Source organism: Dama dama, chromosome X (genome assembly GCF_033118175.1).
Source record: "Dama dama isolate Ldn47 chromosome X, ASM3311817v1, whole genome shotgun sequence".
NCBI classification, from domain to species: Eukaryota; Metazoa; Chordata; class Mammalia; order Artiodactyla; family Cervidae; genus Dama; species Dama dama.
Window position 1 is genome coordinate 151,648,224 of NC_083714.1, and position 7,068 is coordinate 151,655,291.

General features: G+C 49.4%; 1 pseudogene; it reads left to right on the forward strand.

The window, feature by feature from the left end:
- The first annotated feature begins 635 nt into the window (after positions 1-635).
- On the forward strand, positions 636-2,059 carry LOC133052949 (melanoma-associated antigen B2-like; annotated as a pseudogene).
- Positions 2,060-7,068: the final 5,009 nt, after the last annotated feature.

Here is a 7,068-nt window from a genome sequence, read left to right on the forward strand (position 1 = left end):
CTGTGAGGTTGAGCATCTACTTCACCGCTTTATACCAAGTCTAGGGGAGGGGAAATGTCTAGTCTGAAGGTGCAGCCACCAGTCAGCAAATGGAGAATGGTGTCCAGAGTTTTAAGGAGCCAAGGTAAAGACCATGAATGGTGATCCCAGTGAAATCAGGATGGAAAAAAGCCTACTGAGCCCTCAGCACTGGGTATCCCCTGGGAGAGAGGTGGCCTGAAATATCCCTTCACTTGGCTTCTAGATGATGTGGAGGTCTAAAGTTGTCTGCATCAGAGTAGCAGAAGGCAGGGTGCCCAGGCTCCGCCAAGACTTGACATGGTAATAAAAGATGAGCTGAGAGGACCCCAATGCTGGTAAATTCAAAGCAGGGCTGAGAGGGTGCAGAGGGAAAATCGAAGGCCTCTGTTCCTCCTCTGTGGGATTCTGTGGGGACAGCTGAGCATGAAACAGGAGCCTTGTGGGTTCCTCGGGCAGTGTCCTCAAGGACATCTGCAGAGGCGGCCTTTGATAAAGTCAAGGTGGAATCTCCCCATTTTAAGTTGCTCACATCGCCTCATTCTCCATCCTCCAGGTGCACCAATTTCCGGTCCTTTGACCCAGACTCCTACCTGTAGTTCCTGTCCACGGCCATCATGCCCCGTAGGCAGAAGAGTAAGGTTTGTGGTCACGAGAAACATCACCAGGCCCGGGCTGAGACCCAGGGTCTTCATGATCAAGCCACCACATCTAGGGGAGAAGAGACCACCTCCCCCCCCCTCTTGATTTAGAGAGTGCTCCCTCAAGCTCCTCAGCTGCTGGCACCCGAAGGAGCCTCAGGGAGCCCAAGGCACCACCAGTGCTGCTGCAGGTGCTATACCCAAAAGATTTGGTGTCTGTGCTGCAGCACGCTCAAGATCTGATGTCAGTGGTGCAGCACGCTCAAGAGCTGGTGTCGGTGCCGAGGGCCAAGGTCAGGGAGGTGAAAATTCCTCCCAGGCCTCAGCTGCTGCTGAGAGCTCTCACACAGATCCTCTACCCAAGAACGTCGAGGTGTTGGTGCAGAAGATGCTGTATAAGTATAAGGTGAGGGAGCTCATTAACATGTCAGAAATGCTGAAGGCAATCAATAAAAGGTATAGGGGGCAATTCCCTGAGATCCTCAAGAGAGCCTCTGAGCACATAGAGATGGTGTTTGGCCTGGTCCTGAAGGAAGTCAGGCCCAATGGTCACTCCTATATCCTGGTGAGCAACTTAGATCTCAGTGACAATGAGTCTATGAGAGGTGACCGGGGGCTTCCAAAGAATGGTCTTCTGATGCCTCTTCTGGGCGTCATCTACCTGAATGGCCACCGCCTTTCTGAGAAGATCTGGAAGATCCTGAATTTTCTGGGCGTCTATGATGGAAGAAGGCACTTCATCTTTGGAGATACCAGGAAGTTCCTCACAGAAGATCTGGTGCGGGAAGTGTACGTGGAGTACCGCCAGGTGCCCAGCAGTGATCCCCCTCGCTATGAGTTCCTGTGGGGTCGGAGAGCACTCATGGAATCCAACAAGAAGAAAGTCCTGGAGTTTTTGGCCAAGGTCAATGATATGGGCCCTGCTACCTTCCTGGAGCATTTTGAGGAGTCTTCCAGAGAGGAAGTAGAGAGCACCAGCGATGACCTTTTGCTCTGCATAGTGGCCCGCCTTCCAAGTTGGATGGCCTCCAGAGGGAACTTTTCAACCTTCTATTATTCGGGTGGCAAAAGAGAAAATTATGGCTCCTGATCCCTGGGGCCACCCGGGCCAAGTCCCATATGTTATGGTCTGGCAAGATCTAGTCGAAAATCTGCCCGAATGGTTAAAACCTTTTGTTCACAAACTCCCTGATTCTCCTAATGTACATGCCCTGGTTATGGAAATCCCCACTCCCCCAGAAGAAGCCGAGAAGAACAAGGGCCCAAAAGTGGTCTTGAAAGAATCCTCGTACCTGAACCTGATTGACTTAGAGACAGAAATTAGGCCCCCGCCATATGCCCCTCCTCTGTTGCATGTTCCCCAGGGAAGAGCCCCCCCTCCAATGAATCAGAAAGGATAAGGGAACCCCGACCCCGGAGAAGAAATAGAGGAAATACGGGTGAGCAAGATCATGGGGACCCAGAGTTACCTTCACCTACTGTACAGGCACTCCCCGTCCAAGTGGGACCAGCTAACCCGGACAGAAAGTGAACCTATCAGTACTGGCCCTTTTCCATGAGTGATCTGTATAATTGGAAAACCCAAAATCCTCCTTTTTTGGAGAAACCCCAAGGCCTCATTGACCTCTTAGATTCCATTTTGTTCACTCATAACCCCACCTGGGATGATTGCCAGCAGCTGTTGCAGGTGTTCTTCCCCAAGGAAGAATGGGAGCGAATCCTGGCAGAGGTGCAGAAACGGGTCCTGGGGGTCGACGGGAGACCAACCGCCCAGCCTCATCTCGTGGACGAGGGGTTTCCTCTGTTGCGGCCTAACTGGGATTTTGAGCCAGTGGAAGGTAGGGAGTGTCTCCGAGTGTACCGCCAGATTCTAATGGCTGGCCTGTGGGCCACAGCTAGGAAGCCGACAAATTTGGCGAAGGTAAGTTTAGTAAGGCAAGAGCCCACTGAGAGACCATCAGCCTTCCTAGAGAGGCTAATGGAAGCCTTTAGGCAATATACACCTATAGACCTCCAGGCTGAGGAGTCACGCACTGCAGTTCTACTAGCGTTTGTGAATCAGGCAGCCCCAGACAGTAAGAGAAAATTACAAAAGATAAAGGGGTTAAGAGAACAGACAATATAAGACTTACTGAAAGCAGCTGAAAAGGTATTTAATACTAGAGAGACCCCAGACTGGACTTGGACTGAGCCAATGAAACAGGCTTTCCAGACACTCAGACGGGCCCTACTTTAATATGTCTATAATATGCTATAATATGTCTCTGCCTGCAGACGGCAGCAACAACCTGGGTCAGGCCGGTTGACAGTAGGCTCCATTACGGGTATAGGCACCTGTAAAGGAACTATCCCTAAGACTTATCAACACCTAGGTGGTAATAATTCAGTCCCTAGGACTAGCCTCCCCAATTCTACTCACCAGTGGGTACTTCTGCCAGAAAACGGGTGGTGGGCTTGCTCTGCTGGAATGAGCCCATGTGTCCATACGGCAGCACTTAATGCCTCCTGAGATTTCTGTGTCCTAGTCCACCTGATCCCTCAGTTAAAGTATTACTCAAAGGAAGAGCTGGAACCAAGGTTAGACCCATTGGGTCGATATAGGGTAAAACGAGAACCAGTCACTGCCCTGATTTGGCAGTCCTATTGGGTGCTATAAAAAAGGGAAGTGAGATTGCAGCCTTAAAGTTGCAAGATAAACAGCATAATCAACTAAAGGCTGCAATAGATGGAGATATTGAGCTCCTTGGCTGAAGTAGTGTTACAGAATAAGAGAGGTTTTGATTTGTTGTTTCTGCAACAAAGAAGATTATGTGCAGCATTGGGAGAAGAAAGCTGTTTCTCTATCGACCATTCAGGGGTGGTATAAAATTCTTTCTAGAAAGTAAGAGAGAGACTAGCCCAGCGGAAGAGAGAATGAAATGCCCAATAATTCTGGTTTGAATCTTGGTTTCAGCGCTCCCCCTGGTTGACCACTTTGATTTCCACCCTCCTGGGTCCACTCATAATATTAATATTGTTACTGACATTTGGTCCATGCATTTTAAACCATCTGGTCTCATTTATTAGAGAGCGCCTAAATACCATCCAAATTATGATATTGAGACAAGAATATCAGCCAATTTCACAGGGTAGAGAGAAAGATTCCTCTCCAAAAAGTACAAAGACAGGGGGGAATGTGAGGCTGTCATGGCTAACGCCATGACAGGCAGCCTAGATTAGGAATAGGCCTGGATTCCCAGAGTAACATAATTATCAGGCCACCTAGAGCAAGCCAATCAACATGTGCCTAGCAAGAAAAAGGGAACCTATCAGGGGAAATCTTTAGGGCCAACCAAAATTGCCTTGCAACTGTGTAACCAATCTGCTTGCACCAACTACCCGATTGTACCCAATAATTACCCGAGAGAACTGGGGCTCGGGGCCTTTTCATCCTCACACCCTTGGTGAGAGCGGAGGCCGTGGTTCGAGTCAGTATTAAATTGCCCTACTGCAAGTTGCATTGTCTCGAGGAGTCTCCTTTGCCTATCTGGGATCTGGACTACGGGCAGAACATTTATAAGTGATATCATACAGTGTTTGTCTATCACTGTCTGAGTTATTTTAGTCAATATTCTACATTCCATGTTGCTGCAAATGTCCATATTCCATTCTTTTGATGGGGCAGCTCCTTTGTGTGCCTTTTGAACAAATGGCACTGCCCCCCACACAGGACACAGCTCCCTAGCTAAGTGTCCATCTCTGCACTCACAGAGAGAAACTCCAAGTCCCCTTCCTCTTCTCCCATGGGAAGTGTGTCTTTGAAGCTCAGTCTGGAACCAGTTCTTCCCCCTACTTTCTGGCAACCTGGACCTTCTGGTCCCATCTCCAACTCCACAGAAGTGATCTCCCTCTCTCCTCACACACATATCCCTTCCCTGCCCTCTCTCCCCAACCCCCCCCCACTATCAGAGAACTCAGAGACAAACATAATTTCACATCAGGTTGGTTTTATTTTATTTTTGTTATTAATAATGCAGCTGCTATAATATGCAGCATCTGTACTGATGGCCAGTCCTCAGCGGCGAGACCCCTGAGGATTTCTGAGGTGTCTAGCCATGCCCCGAAATCACTGGCTGTCCACTGGTCCAGCTGGAATAGCAGGGGTCTCCATGGTCTCTGGAACCTCCTCTGGTTCATTCTGATTAACTGAAATGGCAGGGGTCTCCATGGTCTCTGAGACCTCCTCTGAATCATTCTGACTAGCTGGAATGACAGGGGTCTCCATGGTCTCTGGGGCTTCCTCTGGTTCGTTATGATTACCTGGAATGGCACGGGTCTCCATGGTCTCTGGGATGTCTTCTGGTTCATTCTGATTAGCTGGAAATGCAGCGGTATCCATGGACTCTGGGACCTCCTCTGATTCATTCTGATTAGCTGTAATTGCAGGGGTCTCCAGGTCTCTGGGCCCTCCCCTGGTTCCTTCTGATTAGCTAGAAATGCAGGGGCCTACATGGTCTCTGGGACCTCCTCTGATTCATTCTGATTAGCTGTAATGGCAGGGGTCTCCATGGTCTCTGGGAATTCCTCTGGTTCCTTCTGATTCAGCTGCTCATTCGCCTTGGAACTCTGGCTTCAGAGCTTTGAGGATCTGATTTTCTTAAGTTTTTTGTTGTGGGAGTTTTCAGAGAAGTTTTCTTGGGCAGCTTTGACGGAATGGGATTATTCTCCCTCACGGTTACCCTGGCCACCTGAGGAAAAAAAGACAGGGAGCAAGAATGGCACTGGTTTAGGGAAGTGTGTTAAGACAGGTGGGAACGATGGCTTCAGGAGAAGGGGTGTGGACAGAGAAGGGCTATGTGCCAGGCAAGGACAGGGAAGGGTGTCTTCTTGGGTGGGGTCCATGGGCAAGAGGAGTTTGGCTGGGTTCAGTTCACCCTGACATGTTTTCTGGACCTCAATTGATAGGAGGTCTTCATCTTCCCCTGGGTAACAGGAGGTGGGTCTTCCGTAACTACTCTGGAGCCTTGTGGCTTCCCAGTCACCTCAGTCATTTGGAGGACTCACAGTGGTCTGCTCAGAGCCCCTGAGCACCCCTACATATACCCGTCCCCATGGAGCCTCACCCTCATGCTTTATGAGGTGAGCAAGTCTCTTCCCCAGCCAATGGTGGCCCTGGGTGAGCTTAGATATCACAAAGCCCCATCCTGACATGTCTAGCGGAGGATGGGGAGCAATTCAGATGATTTTCTGGGAGAAATGAGGCTTTTGTAATGAACTCAAGAGGCCTCCAAACACACCTGCCACACTTACCTCTATGTCAACTCTGATGGGTCACACAGCAGGCAGAATGCATCTCCTCCCAACCTTGCCCCACAGCCACACTCCTCGGGCATTCATTCTGTTCTCTCTCAGCTTTCACAATTATCTAACTTTTCATATCTTACCTAAACTCCCTCCATGACAACTAGGCTTTGTTTCAGTGTCTGTGGAAGCGAGAATCATTGCTCGTTCGTCCTGCAATGTGGTATTAATGCACCTTGAAACCCCTTGAATACTGAGCCAGCTGACAGAAACCTTTCCATCCCGCCACCTTGATTCAGTGTTCCCGGAGCTCGCCTCCATTTTCTGGTATCCAGTCGGAAACGCTTTTCTTCAGACTGTGAGAATGCAGTGAATACACTTGCCCTGGCTCCACACGGAGCTGTCTCGTTTCAAGTCTAGGACTCAGGGTCGCCTCACTAGAAGTACTCCCCAGGTTTGGGTTTGAACAAGGTGATGGGGAAGGGGCAGAGAAATGAATGTTTCAGGTTTTGATGGGGGTTCCCATGCAGGAAATGTTGACCTGCAGCTGATTCGTATTCCCAGCAAGGGGTGAGGCTTGCCCAGAGCTGTGTGAGCCTTGTGTGCAAAGTTCTTCTCAGCACGTGCCCTCACAAATCTCTTTTCTCATCTTGTTTTCTTGCTGGAACCTCCCTTGGAACTTACCTCACAGCCAAAACCAAGGTGGAATTCATTTCCATGAGTAGCTCACACAAGTTTCCAGCTTCTGGGAAGAAACACTGAGTCCTCCTGTCCTGTGCACCTAGTTTCCATGGTCTCTCATTGAGCTGGTTGGCTCTGGAGGAAAGGGGAATAGATTGTGTGCTCCACCTCAGTCCTCATTTCTCCAATTGACTTGTAGGGTAAACCAGCCTGAGGTGTAGCCCTGGGGACAGTTTGTTGGCTTAGTGGGTCTTCCTGGGTTTCCTGTGAAGTGTTCAAATCCTTTTGTCCATTCGTTGCTTACTCACCCAGGGTCCATCACACTGCCGAAGATTTTAAGATGTAGAAAATGCACGCTGTAAACTAACCGAAAAGATGACTCTTAGAATTTTTAGAAGATCTTAAAACCTGAGAGAAAAATGGGCAAGAGGCATGAGCCAACACTTTA